We start from the raw sequence: 18,664 nt of genomic DNA on the forward strand, positions 1-18,664 counted from the left end.
GATGAGGACAGATGGGCAGGGCAGCAACTTGTGTGCTGTGGACCTCCATGTTGCAGGTTCCTGGCAACACCAGGCACCCTGCATCCCTGCTTCCTTGTCCTGAGGATGGCATTAGGTCAAAGCCACACTTCCAGGACCAGTCATGGGCTCAAATGAGGTCCTCGAGTCATATTTAGTGAATGAATGAATGAGTGAACTGCTTTGAGTCTTCATGTCCTTACTGGTTAAGTTACCCTACCACATAAACTCTCAGGTGGTTTAAAGGAAATGAACACACTCTTTTCTCTTACCTTAAAAACTAAGTGCTGTACAAGTGTTACTTGTGATTGAAAATTCAGCACTTGCTTTGAAAAAACCTCAACTCATAACAACTCAGCAAACAGTTCTCAAGTGTTTCAGTCACTCCTGCCTGCATAATCTTGTTGAATCCTTCAACATTTCACAACCATTTCACAACCTATAGCCAGTGTGGACAAGACCTAAGACTTGACAACTGCAGCTTCTTGGGGTTGGTGTTGGAAATGTGCTCATGATGATAAAGTGTAAAGAAAGGTATGTGGTAGTCTCAAGATCATGGGTATTCAATCAACACTTCACAGTTTCCTTGGGGATAAAGCCAGTATATCACTTGCTCCATGTTCTGTTCTAAGCCATGCATAGGAGTTACAGAGATGAAGAGATACAGTGGGTTGCAGAAGCTCCCCAATCTGAGAGCGAGAAGCCTTCGCTATGGACTCTAGGACATGGTGGATTCTCTAATGGGCCAAGTGTGGAGTGGAGAGAAAAGAGAATGTGTCCTATAATAGACCCTTCTGCTCCCACCCATCTATATCTGTGTGCATAAGAAATTACATGAAGGGTTGGGGGCTTGAGATCAGAAAGAAAACATATGAACATCTATTTTACCACAAACAGGATTAATAGAAGGATTCAACAAGATTATGCAGGCAGGAGTGACTGACACATTGTATCACAAACCAGGAAAGTATGAAACCATTTCACAACCTATAGCCAGTGTGGACAAGACCTAAGACTTGACAACTGCAGCTTCTTGGGGTTGGTGTTGGAAATGTGCTCATGATGATAAAGTGTAAAGAAAGGTATGTGGTAGTCTCAAGATCATGGGTATTCAATCAACACTTCACAGTTCCCTTGGGGATAAAGCCAGTATATCATCAATAAGGACTTCCTATTCCATTGGCCAACCTATAAAATGAGTACAATATCTCGTTTCTTCAGCAGATATTTGAGTACCCCCTATATGCCAAGATTGCTATGGAATGGGGGTACAGGGGTACTGTAAGGAACAAAACAGCCCCAACTGCTTGCCCTCATAAGCCCTACATTCTAGTGAAGTGGGCTGGTTTATTGACCAGCAAAGTGCATGCCAACATTTATTTGACTGGTTTTTTGTTCTTTTGTTTCTTTCCTCTTTTCTTTTTGTAATTGATTTCTAGTTTCATATCATTGTGGTCAGGAAAGATGCTTAATATGATTCCAATCCCCTTAAGTTTATTGAATCTTGTTTTGTGGCCTAACGTGTGGTCTATCCTGGAGAATGTTCCATGTACACTTGAAAATAATGTGTATTCTGCTGTTTTTATGGAGTATTCTGTATATAGCTATTAAGGTTCATTGTTCTTTTAAAAATAAATGGCATAATAAATGCTTATTCTGCTTCTTGCTCTTTCCTCACAGTGATATGTTCTGGGAATGGAACCATATTAACACACAGTGACAAGGATCTATCTCATTTCTTTGTTTCTGTTACATGCAATTCCTCGGTGCAGTTACTCTGTGGTTTATTTAAACCTGTTATAGGACAATCACTGAAACTTGAACCCCATATGGGCCAAGACTTGGACTATTTTATTCATGGCTATATCCCCAGAGCCTGGCATAATGTCTGACACATAGTAGGTGCTTAATAAATAATTATTAGGTGAAAGAACAATTTGGGTTGTTTCTAGGTTTTTTTCCAGTGCTTTGATATCAAACAGTGTCCAATGACTGTCTGCACAAGCCTCCCAGGGCACAGGATCATGTCTTTGTGGTAGACACTAACAATAATGTGGACTTACCAGGCCAGAGAGCCTGCGTATTTATTTTTAAGTTTTTTATTTGGAAATAATTATAGAGTCACGGGAGGTTTCAAGAAAATATACAGGGAAGACCCACACACTTTTCCCGCAGCCTCTCCCAAAGTTGGGATCTTGTATAAAAAGAGTACAATATCAAAATTCAGAAAGGACACTGGTACGATCCACAAAGCTTTTTCAGATTACACCAGTTGTACAGGCACTTGTGTATGTGTGTGTGTATGTGTGTGTGTGTGTGTGCACACATGCATATGTGTAGCTCTAGGCAATTTTATCATAAGTGTACTTTTGTGTACACACCATCACCACCAAAATACTCAACTGTACCAACCCCACACGGCCTCCCACATCCCACCTCCTGTTTATGGTTGCATACCCCTCTACCCATCCCTAATTCCTGACCACCACTCACCTTGCAGAAGCACACAAGGACTTTTGAGACCCAGGCTCAGATTTAGCACAGTATTCTCTAGGTCTGTAATTACGTCATTTCACTAATGTTGCCTAAGTGGTATTATGCAGTATGTTAGCTGTGAGGATTGGTCTTTTTCACTACTTGAAGTTTATCCAGGTGGCTGCGAATATCAATCGGTTCATTCCCTTTTATTCCATAAAATGGTCATACTACAGTGGGTTAAATGCTTACATGTATTCTCAATTCTAATAGATGCTGCAGAACTGCCCCTCCCCCAAATGGACTGTGACATGAAAACTCTGACCAGCAGTGTACACAGTACCTATTTCCTCCACGTTCTCACCAATACCTGAGAACATCACACTTTTTAATTTCTGCTAGTCTCATTAGTGAAAATTGATTTCTCGTGGCTTGGGGGCATACATTTTTCTGATTTTACAGATTAAGACTCTTGTGGAAAACTCTTTGCACAGCAAGAAAATCCTGGGCTTTAGGAAGACTTTAAGGAAGGATGGCTACCCACTGTGACAGTGGCAGCCCTAGAGGCCAACACTGATGCTGGCAGTTAATCAGATGGAAGGCGTCTACAGTCCCAGTTAAAGGCCTGCCTGGATCTAAGCCCATTGCAGTGTGACTCTGCCATCAAGAGGTGCCATTCTATTTCCTCATCCTTGAATTTGGGGTGACTGCTTGACTTGCTTTGACCAACAACAGCATGCACTGGATGTGACACTGTGCTGATGCTGAGCCTGGGTCTCAAAAGTCCTTGTGTGCTTCTGCTCTCTGTCTCTCGTAGCCTTGTCACTGCCACTTGAACAAACCTAGGTGAGCCACTGAAGGACGAGACATTGCATGGAGCAGAGGAGCCGTTCCAACTAAGATCATCACAGGCCAGCCCCAGAACCAGCCAACCCCCAAATACGTGAGAGAGCAGGATCAGCAGAGATGTCTACCTGGCCAAGAGCAGACCACAGGATCAGCAGAGATGTCTACCTGGCCAAGAGCAGACCACAGACATGAGGGAACACAGCCAGGATCAGAAGAACCATCCAGTTGTCCTGTAGATTTTTCAGCAATAATACAAACTTATTGCTTTAAGACACCAAGTTTTAGGCAGTTTGTTACATAGCAGTAGCTAACTGATACAGCAGTGCAAGAGAAAAGTCTCTGGCCAGAAAAAGCTCCCTGGGCACTGTGACAATTGCACAAGATGGATCTGCAGGACTCTCTGGCAAATTAAGTTTCAGATATCTGTTTCTATATGCAAAGCCCCAGACAAGTTCCCCATTCAATCCTCGGCCCCCAGCCACCCACTCTGAGTAAGGAATTTTAACAACTTCTGTCAAAGACAGTTCCCGTCTTAACATGACAGTGGGTGAGAAACCCAAAGTGGTGAGACTGCCTCCTCCCCAGTCTCACCCTATGAGACATGGTGTTTGCAGTTAAAAATACTCTTTCCCCTCCTCTCAAACATGGAAACTGTCCAGGGTCAGCCTCCCACACACTTCCACTCAATTTCTGACTCTGGTTATAAAACCTTGTGCCCAAAAATAGATTTCAAGGGGATTTCATAGACATGTTCTCAGGCATAATTGCAGTGTTCTTGCAAACTTTGGAGAAATTCAATTTCAGTCTTTGAACACACACTCTTCAAAGCCCTACCCCCAGGTATTAAGCGTCAGGAAGAGCTGTGATTGATTCCTCTCTCTTTGGTTCTCCCACAATGAGGGCAGGTGTCAGATGCAGCTGTTCTCAACATGCTTCTGCCTCATTTGATTTCAGTGATTCACCTCTGTGTCCACCTCCAAATTTCCCAGCCAGGCATTTGCACACCTGCCTGGTCCTCACTGGCTACTTGGCCTCCTATGGCTCCCCTTGATTTTCCTTCCATACTCTGCCCTTCTATTGCTTTGCTTTCCTGAAACAAAAGCATCCCCCTCACGTCTTCTGATCCCTTTTGTCACTGCAGCCTCCTTCTTCCACTTCACACAAGCGCAGGGTTTAGAACATGAGAGAAGTTATCTAGTACAACCCCCTTAGTTTACAGATGAAGCCTGGAGAGCCAGGCTGGGAGGGATGAAGTCAAAGTCAAATATGGAAGTGGTGACTAAGGCAGAACTGAAACCCAGGACCCCCAACCAAGAGAGTCATCTCTAGATCTGGTTATCCACCAAGCTCTAAAACAACAGCAGCAACAATATTGATAATTATAATAGCTCCATTTATTAAATTCTTATTATATGCCAGGCACTGAGCACATATTTATCATCATCATTTTATAGATGGAGAAACCGAGGTCCTCTCCAAGGTCACAGTTATTAATTGGCAGACCAGGGATTAAAAGTCAATTTTGATGCCAAAGAACATGGCTCATCAAGCCCATCCTGAACCCTGGTATAAACATCTCATTCACTGGATTTTTCTCCTGCATTTTCACTGCACTTAGCCTTTTCTAGGTCATCCTATCAGTTTCCAGGCTCCCCTTTCCCATTCACTCCGCCACCCACTGGTCTTGGTGGGCCCTCTGTGGCCACCACAACCCCTTTGTAGAAGGAAGCCTGTATTTTCAGAAAAGAGCTGCTTTCTCAGACAACCCACTTCCTGGTTCTGTGGCATTAAACAAGCAACTCCACTCTCCGAGCTTTGGCTTCCCAATCTACAAAACAAGGATAGAATGATCCACTTCATAGAGACACAGGAAAAATGAGACAACATAAATATAAGTACAATGCTCAGCACAGAGTAGGCCATCGGTAATGAGCCTGCCTCAGGCCTAGTCAGTGTGTTCACTGCTTCAAATCCATCACACTGACATCCATTCTCTGAGTACACAAGTATATTTCTTCACCACCCACCTCCGCCCTTCATGGTACCTGGTCCGTAATAGAGCTCATCCTGCTTCTCTGGGCACGTACACACACATTACTTCCCATAGCAGGTCCAGTCTGTGCCAGAGTCCAGGTCCCAATTCCACATAGTTTTTAGGTTCTAGTGTCTTTCCTACAACTAAATTGCAACATCTTAGAGGGCAAAGCCATTTTTATACTCTCTAAAATACCTTTTTAAAAAACCACCCCACAAACTGAAACAGCATTGGCACTACTGGTGCACAGAAAATCCTAAAAGTTCAGGGTCTGATGGAGTCTCTAGAAACATTTACTGATCCATTTCACTCCCTCAACCACTATTTTCCTCAATATCTGCCACGTGCACAGCCTGTGCTAACCTGAAAAAGTCAGGGGGAGAAATAAGCCTCAACCCCTTGTCCTTTCAGTTTCCAGGCTAGTGGAGGGGGCAAGAGAGTTAGCACACAGTTGAGTGGACACCAGGGCTATTCCCTTATCCTTCCTGATTGACAGAGTCCTAACTGTGCCCCTAACTGACTCAGAGATACATCTTGGTCATTTTAAGCCTTGGGCCTACTGTCTTGTCTATGATTGGTTAAGGCATGGCCATGTTACCCAACTGCAGCCAATGAGACACAAGTGGAAGTTGGTTGGGGCTTCTAGGAAAGAAGTCTTCACTGATAAAAGAGACACAGAGATACCCTCTGCCTTTCCCCCTGACCCCAACCCTAGGCACTGTGACATCCATAGGGAATGCTCGGTATATGGGAAATACTTTTGGCTGATGATGGCAGAGGAGAAGGACAGAAAGACTGTGGGTTTTGATGGCATGGATAAGCTGCTGAATTACCTACCTGCAGAGTTTGATTAATGTGAGATAAGAAAGGGTGTTATTATTTGTCAGTTGAGTCAGGGAAACCAATTCACTGAATCCAAAAGCAGACTCCCTGGTTCAATACAATAGTTGGTGCTCTCATGATGACCTGGAGAACACCCTTTCGGAGCCCTGACCAGCTGCCTTGCTTTGGGGGATGGGTGCAGTGGTGGGGGGTCATGATAAAATGTTTTACAAAGAAGTCACATGTGACCAGCTTGTCCCTTCCAGGAGAGAGGAAGTGCTGGCCTGTCAGACAAGATGGCATCTGCAAGGACTGGAGATATGAGCTAGCCCAGGGTGTGTGCAAAGAAAAGGTCTTACAGTATGTGGAAAAGCCCACATACTGAAAATGAAGACAACTGCTACTTTCACTACATCATCTTCAGGTCTCACTTTGCTTCTCTGTAATATGGGGACAGAGGCCTTCCTTGCAAGGTGGTGGTGAGGCTCGAATGGGACTGTGCACACTAAAGTACTTGTACTTTCCCAGGTTTGCATAAATCATAACTGCCATCTACATTTTGCCTTTGCCTAGGAGATGACTCATCGAAACCCAGGCATTGGGGTCCTCTAAAACCAGCTCCCTCCATGTCCTACCTCCTCTCTTCCATTCCTTCCCACCTTCCGGCCCAGCTTCAATTTCCCTTTCTTCTCTCTCTTCCTTTCAGATGCTTTGCAGGTTTCCCTTAAGCCAGAAATGATTTCTCTACCTGATCATACCATAACTTTCTTCTATTTTCTTCTCAGGCAGCTTTGCATGATTCAGAGACTCGACTTCTAGGAATTCATCCTCAGGAGATGCCTGGACACATTCCCAAGGGTCCACATACAAGAATATTCATCACAGTGTTGTCTATAATAGCAAAATTCTGGATACAACCTAAGTGCCTATCAGGAAGGGATCCATTAAATCAGTTATGGCAGAGCCACTTATAAAAGATGAACTAGAGGTATACTTATTGATATTTAATATGTCCATGCTCTATTATTGAATGAAAGAAAGGTATAAAAAAATCCCATTATCTATTTACCTATCAGTCATAAAGAAATGTTTGGAAGGATACTTGACAATATGTTAATGGAGGTTAGCCATTTTATGTCATTTTATTTAAGTTTTGCTTTCTTCTTCATACTTTCAATGCCATTTGAATTTTCTATAATCATTATGTAATGTGTCTAAAGTCAGGGTGTAAAAGAACTTTTATTCTGAAAAGAGAAAAATAGAGAATTGCCACTAAGATCTACCTTCTTTGGGCAGTCTCACTTAAACTCAGATGTGACAGGATTGGAGACTTTGTACTAGTTCTTCTAACCTGGAACCCACTCCATGACACCTACCTCTGCTTGGAAACCTACTGTGGAGAGCTCACTACTACTGCTAGGCAAGCTCTAAAGGCTAGAAAACTCACCTTGAACAGGAATTCACTCTCAGACTTAATTACTCTTTCTGTGCCTCACAGAACAAGCACACGTACTTTTCCCCCTCCATCCCAGCCACTCATCATGGGACAAGATGCCCCATTCTAGACAGAGCATGAGAAAAGGTCTGGAGATGTACAACCACATGGCATATGTCAAGGATGCTATGGACTTGTAGGCAGAGCATGGAGCACATGTGAGGACAAAAGCAGAGGAAGCCAGGGAAAAACTGGAGAGGTCCACATATGCCATGCTAGGGAGATTGGCCTTCATCTCATAGGACAGGGGTTTTCACCTATTTTGTGTTCATAACACCTTCAAACACTAAAATTTTGGTATCACACTTGAAGCAATTAAAAGATTCACAAATATCTCTAAACAAGTTGTTGATTATTTCAGCTCACTCCCTACATGTATCAGTCAGGATGGGCCAGGTTATGCTACAGTAACAAATAAGCTCGAAGTGCCAGTGGCTTAAAGCAAAGGCTTACATCTCACTGATGCTACATGTCCATTATGGATTGGCTGGGAATTCTGCATCATTCTCACCCAGGAATCAGACTAAGGGAGGCTCTATAACCATGCTGCCCCAGTTGCCAAGGGAGGAAAAGGGGAAAGTGTTAAACAGTGTACTGGTTCTCAGAGCTTCCACCCAGAAATGACACATGCCACTTCTCAAAGTTCACTGGCAAAAACAAGACACATGGCTGCAACTAATGACAAAATTGGTGAGGAAGTTCAGTTTAAAATGTGCCTAAAAGGAATAAACTAAAAATAATTCTGTATCACTAATGACTAACCAAATCACTACATTAAAAAGGGAAGGAGAAGGACGAGACGAGGGTAAAGAAGAGGGCAAGGGAGAGAGATGGTGTTTATGATTCAGGCTCTATGCTAAACACTTCACACATCTTAAGTCTTAAAACAATTCTGGGCACTACTTTCATTTTCTTCTTTTACTGCTGAGGAAATGGAAGCACACAGAAGTTAAACCATTTGCCCAAAGTGGCACAGCTAGTAAGGGGCCTATCCAGAATTTGTTCCTAAGCACTCTTAACCATCATTATATTACTGAACAGTCAACACTGAATTACGGCTAACAAAAAATTTAGTTATTTCAGAATTCAGCTGGTTGTCCTTTACAGTGATTTGCTGACGAAAAACTTCCTTAGTCTCATGTTCTTATTCACCCCTGATGGTAACATTTGGGGGCTTCTGTTCAATGTGGTCTATCTGTCCAATGCCAGTTTATCACACATGGTGCCTCTTACATCCCACCTACGTGTTGGACCCTATTTACATCTCTACCCCTCACAACGCACCTAGTTTTATAATATGACCACTGGATGTTCACCTCCACAGTTTGTTTCCTCAAATAGCATCAAAAAAGGGGTTTTTCAAGTTAATTGCATGTTGACAGCCACCCATAAGTTGTGGTGAACAGCGATCACTGCTTAAGCAAGGTAGCCTCATTCTGGGGTCTTATTGTTAGGGGTGGGAGCAGCGACTATCTGTGTTTTATCCATTCAGCCAACATACATTTATTAACCACCTACTATGTACCAGGGCCTGAGGATGCAAAATTAAAAAAGACCTAATCATTCCTACCTTCCAGGAAGCATAGGGACAATTGGGCAACAGATGCAGAAGCCATTTCCCCTTTTTGGGTACTGCTTATTTTCCGTCATCTCCTCCCCTACCAGAGCCTAACACATCACTGCTCTACAACCTCCCAGATCCATGAAACCAGACAGTATCCGATAGCAACATCTTTACACCTGTGGGCTGGAAGCTGCTATTTATAGAAGTACATCATAGGCTTGCTTGAAGACTGAAAGATACAGATATGTAAAAGGTGCTCTGTAAGTTACAAGATGGTTATAACAGCTGACATTTAGAAAGTGCCTACTATGTGCCAGGCACTGTTCTAAGAACTTCACCTCTCTTAATTTCTGTCATTCCCCAAAAAAGTTCCCATGAGGTGGGCACTATTAGTATCTTGTTATACATATGAGGAAACAGAGAGAGAGAGCTGAAGCCACTTACTTTTGATCATATGGACAACATTAAAAAGTGATGACAATGTTCCGGCCAAGATGGCAGAGAAGACAAATGCTGTACTTACCTCCTCTCACAACTGCATCAAAATTACAACTAAACTACAGAAAAGGCATTACTGGGAGTTGCCTGAAGTCTAGCTGAATGGAAGTCCTACTGTGTAGGGACACAAAGAAGAGGCCTCCTCAAGACTGGTAAGAGAGACAGAGACAAGAAAGGGGCTGGTCCCACACCTGCATATGGTGGTTGAAATAAGGAGAAATATCTCAGCTGCAGAAGTTTCACTGAGGAGTGAGGGTTCCTCGCCCCAGGTTCTAGTGCCGAGGAGAGAAGTCTCCACAACTTCTGGCTGTGAAAACCAGGAGAGATTGTGACTGAATGAGACAAAGGGCCTCTGGAGTAGTGGACATACCTCTTAAAGGGCCAGTGTGCAGACTTACTTGCTGACTGACTCACTCTTAGCTCCAGTGCTAGGGTAGCAGCTCAAAAGGTGCCAGGGACATATGGGGAAGAACTGAGATGTCTGGCTTCAGGGTGAGGGTTAGAGGGGCAGCTTTCTCCCAGACAGAAGTGTTGGCAGGGGGCCATTGTTCTTATGTTGAGCCCTTTTCCGCTCAGCTTGCAGATCCAGGCGGCAGCCATATCTGAGTTTCCAGCAACGTACCTAACACTATTTGCCCTACCCTGGAGATTCTGAGACCCTGCCCCTCCCAACGTGAGGGCCTACCCAAGCCGTTTCCAGGGAATTTTCCATACAAATGACCTGTCTTGGCTTATGCTGTGGACTTTCCTAAAATCTCTCAAAAGTTCACAAAACTTAAACAAGCAGCATCTGGCCTCGGTGTGTGATACACCTCAAGCTGAGCAGCCCCAAACCTGGCACTAGCAGTAGCCAGACTGTTTGCAGCTTGGCCTCTCAAGGCGTTTCCAAGCCCAGCTTAGGTGGCAGCCACCTGCAGATTGCTTGGTGACTCATGCCAGGTGACCCCAGGCAGGGCATAGGCTGCAGCTGAACTTGGCCATTAGTGGGGCCCCTCTCAGGAGGCTCTGGCCTGCGCACCTGGTGGCTAGCTTCAGTCTGAGCCAGAGCACCATCTGAGGACAACTCAACCAAAGCGCAGACAAGAGAGGCACCAGAGCCCTGCTAACGCGAACCCTGCTCTATAGGGTCAGGCCCTGCACAACAGTTCCTCCACTGGTCACAGTCAGTATCACAACTAATCAGCCTGAGGGTCGATCCCTCCCACTGATGAGTAAACAACCACCCAGGTTCAATTACAACATGAGGGCACACACAACCCGTATAAGTGACATACCTGGAGCACCTAGGTCAGGTGACCAGGGAGGACTGTGCCACTGGGGCCCCCAGCACAACTACTACATGAGGCCACTCTACTAAGACCTGGAGACATAGCAGCCCTACACAGAAACAAATTCAAGTAGGCAGCCAAAACGGAAAGACAAAAAAAACATGTCTCAAATGAAAGAATAGAACAAAATTTCAGGGGGGAAAAAAAAAACTAAACAAAATGGAGACAAACAATCAATCTATCAGAGGCAGAGTTCAAAACACTTGCCATAAGGATGTTCAATGAACTTAGAGGAAGAGTAGAATGCAGTAAGAACTTTAACAAAAAGATAGAATACATAAAAATGGAGATAAAAAGCATAAAAAGAACTATTCAGAAATGAAGAATACAATAACTGAAATAAAGAATACCTTAGGAGGAATTAATAGTAGATTAGATGAAGCGGAGGATCAAATCAGAGATTTAGAAGATAAGGTAGCAGAAAATATCCAATCAGAATAGCAACAGGACAAAAGAATCAGAAAAAATTAGATAGTTTAAGGGAACTCTGGGACAGCATCAAGAATACCAACATTCGCATCATGGGGATACCAGAAAGAGAAGAGACAACGCAAAGAAGTGAAAACCTATTTCAAGAAATAAAAACTATGAAGGAAATAGACACATAAGCCCAGGAAGCAAAGAATCCCAAACAGATGAACCCAAAGAGTCCCACACCAAGACATATCATAATTAAAATTCCAAAGGTTAAAGACAAAGAGAATCTTAAAAGCAGAAAGAGAAAAGTAGTTACCTACAAGGGACCTCCCATAAGACTGTCAGCTGATTTCTCAACAGAGACTTTGCAGGCCAGAAGTGATTGGCAGGAAATATTCAAACTGATGAAAAGCAAGGACCTATGAATAAGATTACTCTTCCCAGCAAAGTTATCATTTAGAATCGAAGGACAGATAAAGAGCTTCCCAGACAATAAAAAACTAAAGGAGTTCATCATCACCAAGCCAGCATTACAGGAAATGTGTTAGAGGGACTTCTTTAAGAAGGAGAGAGAAAGAAAAAAAAAAGATTAAAAATGTGAATAATAAAATGGCAGTAACTACATACCTAGTAACAATTAAAATGTGAATGGATTAAATGCTCAAATCAAAAGTTAGGGTGGCTGCAGAATGTAAGGAACAAAAAGAACAAACTATACAAAAACAGACTCATAAATATAGAGGACAATCTGGTGACAGCCAGAGTGGAGGAAAGTTGGGGAGCTGAGAGAAAGGAGTGAAGGGTTAAAGAAGTACAAATTAGTAGTTGATAGATGGTCATGAGGATGGGGAGCCCAGTATAGGAAACGAAGTTAACATTGATCTAATGGCTAGGTGGAGAGCCCGATAAAAGAGCAATTAGGGGGACTGGTTTATAAACTATGTAACTGTCTAACTAATGTACTATAAAGTTGAAACTAGTAATAAAACAAAAATTTTAAAAACAGCAGGTGGCTGAATGGATAAGAAAACCCTTACATATGCTGCCTATAAGAGACTCACTTTAGATTGAAAGACAAACACAGACAAAAGTGAAGGGACGGAAAAATATTTCATAAAAATGGAAATAAAGAAACAAACAAAGCTGGCATAGTAATACTTATACCAGACAAAAGAGACTTTAAAACAAAGGCTGTAACAAGGGATAAAGAAGGACCTAGTAATCTCGTTTCCGGATATTTATTTGGAGAAACCCAAAATACTACTTTGAAGGGGCATGTGCATCCATCCATATGTTCGTTGCAACGTTATTTACAATAGCCAAAATATGGAGGCCACCTGGGTATCCATCAATAGAAAAGTGGATAAAGAAGTAGTACATATATACAATGAAATATTACTCAGCCATGAAAAAGAATGAAATCTTGCCATCTGCTACAACACGGATGTATCTAGAGGGTATTGTGCTGAGTGGAATAGGTCAGACAGAGAAAGACAAATGGCATATGTGGAATCTAGAGAACAGGATAAACAAATAAAAAGAAACAAGCTCATAGACCTAGAGAACATTTTTATGGTTGTCAGATTGGGGAGTGGGGGGATAGCTGAAGGGGAAGGGGATTGAGAGGTACAAATTGGTAGTTACAAAACAGTCATGATGATGTAGAGTATAACATGGGGGAATTTAGTCAGTAGTATTATAATAACTATGTATGGTGTCAGATGGGTACTGGATTTATTGCAGTGATCACTTCATAAGTTATATAAATATCTAATCACAGCATTGTACATCTAAAATTAATATAATATCGTATGCCAACTATAAGTAAAGAAAATATATATAAAAATTAAAAAAAGAGAAAGTAATGGTGCCAGGACTGTAAGCCAAGCAGGTTGGCTCATACGGGAGATGCTGTTGTGTATACTCAGACTATTTTCTTTCTACACCTGATCGAACAGTTGTTGCTGTTGTTTTTTTCCTTCTAAGGGATTTTGATTCTTTGGAACTAATGTTAACTTTGGGGGAAAGGGGAGCTCGTTCTTGTTTTAAATCATAAACATGCACTCACTCTTTGGTTCTTTGTTGTTGTGTATTGAACAGCGTTCTCCCAAAAGATATGTGGGAGTCCTATTTGGAATGCGACCTTATTTGGAAATAGGGTCTTTGCAGATGAAATCAAGATAAAGCCATACTTGATTAGGGTGGGCCTTATTCCAGTATGATTGGTGTCCTTATAAGGAGAGAGAGATTTGGAAATATAGACACATGCAGAGGGGAGACAGCCATGCAAAGACAGAATCGGAAATGGGAGTCATGTAGCTACAAGCTAAGGAATATCAAAGACTGCTGGCAACCATTAGAAGCTAGGAAGAGGTAAAAATAATTCTTTTCTACAGGTTTCGGAGAGAGTGAGGCCCTGCAGATAACCTTGATTTTGGACTATTAACTTCCATAATTATGAGAGAATAAATTTCTATTGTTTTAGGCATCTCAGTTTGTGGTAATTTGTTATAGCAGCCCTAGGAAACTAATGCAATCATACACTGAACATCTCCTATGTTCAAGACACATTGAGGATATGACTTTAAATGAGACAGGAACTCATACCTTAATATGTTCACAGTCTGGTGAATCTGGCTTAGTTATAACTTTGCTCTATAAAAAAAGTAAACAATAACCAAGAAGTGGTTTGGGTAGCAAAAGACAACAATTCAAGTTCTAACTGAGCCCCTTTAAAATGCTGTGTGACCCTAGAGAAATTGTTTTATCTCTCTGGGCCCATATTTTCACTTTCTGTGAAATCAAGGAATTGGCTCAGATACTCCCCAAGGGGTATCTTAGCTCTAAAGTTTTATGACCTGCTGGGATGCGGACAGGCAGGAAGGGGCAGAGAAATGAAAGACAACCTTCCATAATCTTCCTCACCACCTCCTTTACGGAGCTCTTGCACACCAGACCACACTATTCTTCTGCCCTAATCACCCCAGGGCCAGGTACCAGACAACTAGGGATAGCCCCCGTCACAGAGCCACTGAAATTTTCCAAACCAGCCAATCCTAAATCTGCTTACCTGCCTCTTTCATTCCTTCCTGCAGAAACCACATCCCCCTTCCTCGCCCACCTCTCTGCCTCTTGACCAACCATGGTGCTCCCTCAGGTGGCTCCCCATTGTGTGGTATGCTCCCTCCTCCTGCAAACTGTGAGTAAGAAACTGTCTTTTCAATGGCAGTCGTCTCCTGATCTGTTGGCCTCGCATTTCTTGACTCATAATAAAACCTACATTTTAAAATGGGGACAATATTACCTACCTCACAGCATTGTCATGAAGATTAAAGTAGGTAAACAGGGACAACAGCCTCACAAAGCATCTGGCATACGGCAGGAGCTTTAAATATGTTATTTTCTTTTGTCCTCTCCCTTATCCATATATTTTCCCTCTTCCTACTCCCATCTCTCTCTCTCTCTCTCCCAGGATCGGCTACATTTGTGGGACCCAGTGTAAAATGAAAATGTGGGGCCACTGCCCAAAAATTATTAAGAATTTCATTATGGTAACCACAGAGCATTAAATCAAGTGTGGGGCCCTTCTCAACACAGGGCCCTGTGTCACTGCATAGGTTACATGCTCTTTCCTCCTTCTTCACCTTCCATCAACTTCTCTTCTGCTTATCAAATCTTTGGAGCCTGATTTTCCAATCCCTAGGCCTCAATATTTGACCCCCTTTTTTGAGTTCTCTATAAATGGATTCAAATTTTTAGATACCATAAAGCTTTAATAATTCCACTTCATTGAGGAGAGAGAAAAAGAGGCCAGTCAAAATTAATGAAAAGTCTGAGAAATAAGGCATTACTAACGAAATACAGTTTTATTACTCTCATATTTATATGGTGACAGAGGTGACATAGAGAGGAAGGGGAGGAAGTTAGACTTTTTTTGGATATGATTTAACATAGAGAAAAGATTTAACTTATAATGAGCATATTCTTTGTTTGAAAATAATGCTACTAAAAAACCTCTCCCTTAAGTAGGTTAATATTTCTCTTGTCAGCAATCACTTTGCCTGGTAAAACCTTTTTGCTGCTACAGATGTTGGTAAAATTCTTCTGCAGTGATTCCATATAAAAAAAAAAAATGATTTCCCTGACCTTGCAAGCAATCCATAGTATAGATCAGGCTATAGAAAACCTTGTCAAAGGGAAATCCCATATAACAAATTCTCTCTCTGCTCCTGGCCTACAGAAGAGCCCCATCTTCAGAGCTCATCGGGTGTCATAGCACACCACTCTTGCACTTAATCTTCACTTGCTCCTACTGTTTCAGACCTAACTCTGTCCTGTCACAACTGGATCCAGACAGTCCACTTACCACATACCTCCAAGTCTTAGCAGCCTGGGCCTGGACTGACCTCCTTTTAACCTGCATAGTCTGTCAAAATCCCAACTCATATTTTGAGCTCCAGGTCAAAGTTCCCCTCCTTCCCAAAGCTGCCTCTAATTTTTTCAAGCAGAATCTGTACCTGTCCCCTCCTTACCCCCATGGCACATCTACTACAGCACTTGTGCTCCTGCCTAACAGTAGTCTGTGTGCCTCTTTCAGAGAGAAAGAGAGCGCCCTTGAGCCCAGGGTCTCACGCATCTCTGGTGAGACAGGGCAGCCCAACAGTTAAGTAGCGAAGTGTCCCTGGCTTCACTAGTAATCAGCTATACACAGATGGTAAATCAGCTTCACAACTGTGAGAATTCAATTGGATGATAACCTGAAAGTGTTTAGCACAGAGCCTGGCAAAAAGCAAGCTCAAAACATACTAACAGTTCTCCTTGAACACTGGTGTAGAAACATGTAGTCACAGGATGGACACGCATCCCAGTTTGGCTGAACGGTCCTGCTTCATGCCTGTGGTCCTGGTGTTATTATTAATAATGCTCTTTCTTATTCTCAAAAGTGTCTGTTTGGACAACAAAGTATATGGTCACCCTAGACAGTAGGAAGGAGGTCTGTTTAATTTACCAGTGTCCCAGGCACATAAAATAGTGTTTAGCACATATTTGGTACTTAATAAAAATTTGTCAAATGAATGAATCTGTCTCCAGTGCCTAGCAAGTGACTGGCACCTGGTAGAAGCTTCATAACTGCCAGATATGGCCAATCTCTGTATTTCCAAGTACCTCTTGGCTTAAAGAAGGCGTGAATCAAGGCTTGGTGAGTGAGTGAATGAATGAATGAATAAGCCTCCCCCATCTCCTTTGTTGTCAATAGTACTTATAGGGGAAGCAATAACATCTCATAGAGGTAGGGAGAAGAGTGGGTCACATGGAGGAGGTGAGGATGATGCCCTTTCCAGTACACTGTGTGGAGATGGAGTCTCTTCCTGGGGCTACAGCAGAGCCCTGTCTTCATTTCCCAGATAAAAGTTAGGGATTGGTTTCCGCATGGAAGCTGCAGAAAGCCACAGTCTAGCCCAGTCAGTGGATCCAGCAGGCTCTCGAGTGTGCTGGAAACTTTGGCTCCACCCGACAATACATATAGAGCACATATGCTCAGAGTTCCAGGGATGAACCCACTGAAATCTAGGCGCCAGAAGGAGAATGAAAAGGATGGGAAAGATTTTTTCCCTTCTAGGCTCAGAAAGGAAATGTTTGTCATAGCCAAAAAATTTCTGGACACAGACCATGCACTAGGCATGATACTAAGAACTCAGCCATACTAAGAACAGCCCTGTGAAGTAGTTTCCCCCATTTTATACATAAAGAAAGTGAGTCAGAGAGGGGAAAAGACTGGCCTGAGGTTATACAGCTAGTAAGAGACAGAATGTCCCAGAGCCAAACATCCCAGGTGTAGGAACTAAACAGAAGGCCTCTCCATCCCTCCCTAATCCATTATAAGAAAGTCCAATTCTTGCTCCTCTGGGGCTGGCTGTGTGACCTTGAGGCTGGCTCACCCTCTCTGGGCCTCTCTTTTCTTTTCTAAGGCTAATGTTCTAGAAGGCCAGGACACACCCCAAAGCCAGGACATCCCTTCCTGCTGAGACCACAGGGCATCACGGTGAGTCCAGGTGTCCAGGAACATATTGATTCACCATAGGGACTTGGGCCCACTTTCTGAAGGAGCTTTTGCTACTGGGCTGAAAAACCAACCAAGCTGTGGATCTGAGAGTCTAATAGAGTGTGGGGCTTCAAAGCTCTTGAGTCATAATGTGGGGTTACCCACCTCTCCCCATCCCCGCATCGTGCTTGGAGAAAGGCTATGGGCAGGATGAAGGACTCCAGGAAGAGGTGAGGCCAGAGATAAGGTGAGCACCTGGTGGAGGGTCCTCCAGCTCGCTTGGGCTCTTAGAACCTTGGAAACTACCTCTGGGGAGAGGAGAAGCCCTCAACCCAGGGTCACTGCACGCAGTTCTGATCATGTCCCTGGCTTGCAGGAATCTGGGCCTGGATAAAGGAGGGGGATCAATACTGGGAGGAAACCAGGCTAAGGAGTCAGAGCCAACTGGGAAGAAGAAAACTGGGGAGGTTTCTAGCACCCTAGGTGCCCCCCCCAGTTCCGGGGCTGCTTCGAGCCCGGAAAGTTTGCGCGCCCCAGGCAGGCTGTGCACCCCCTCCCTGCATCCTCAGGCTCCGGGTCTGTAGGCGCCCACCCCGGCCCGCCCCGCCCGCCGGCTGGTGCCCGCTCAAGGTCACTGCTGACAAGGCGCCAGCCTGCACCAAGCGAGGGGACCCAGAACGCGCTCCGGCTTGGGTTTTGGCCCGGCAGGGATCCGCGAGGCCGGGCACCTACGGAAGGGAAAGCTGGCAGGGAGGGAGATAAAGACCGAAGGAGAGGGGAGGAGGCCCAGAGCCCCGGGCCCGGCGCCACTGCCTCACCTGCGCCGGCTCTGCAAGCGAGATGCTGCCGCTGCCGCTGCCGCTGCCGCCGCCACTGGTGCGCGCCCGGCCCGGCCCGGCCCCGCTGCGGCTGCGGCTCCTCTGCCGCGGCTGCCCCGCGCTCGCCTCGCCCCACAGCCCCGCCGCCGCCCGCCTGCCTCCCTCCCTCCGCCGCCGCCTCTGCCACCGCTGCACTGCGCTCTGCCCGCCTCCCTCCCTTCCTCCCTCCCTTCACCGCTCCCTCCTCCCCCGAGCGTCCCCCCTCAGCCCTCCCCAAACTCCGTACCGAGAGCGCCTGGCGG

The 18,664-nt window shown here is 44.2% G+C and overlaps 1 protein-coding gene across 9 annotated transcripts in view; it reads right to left on the bottom strand.

The window, feature by feature from the left end:
- ATP2B2 (ATPase plasma membrane Ca2+ transporting 2) overlaps positions 1-18,420 on the bottom strand; it is a 359,406-nt gene extending 340,986 nt beyond the window's left edge. For 3 of the 9 annotated variants that reach the window (XM_016121357.2, XM_016121354.2, XM_036218865.1), the window contains exon 1: positions 18,363-18,383. The gene's annotated coding sequence lies outside the window, so the exon portion shown is untranslated. Of the gene's footprint in view, positions 1-18,362 lie in introns of all 9 variants that reach the window. The other 6 variants (XM_016121360.2, XM_036218864.1, XM_016121355.2 and 3 more) reach the window with 5 other exon arrangements.
- Positions 18,421-18,664: the final 244 nt, after the last annotated feature.

The sequence above is a fragment of the Rousettus aegyptiacus genome, unplaced genomic scaffold (genome assembly GCF_014176215.1).
Source record: "Rousettus aegyptiacus isolate mRouAeg1 unplaced genomic scaffold, mRouAeg1.p scaffold_m13_p_4, whole genome shotgun sequence".
Lineage (NCBI taxonomy): Eukaryota > Metazoa > Chordata > Mammalia > Chiroptera > Pteropodidae > Rousettus > Rousettus aegyptiacus.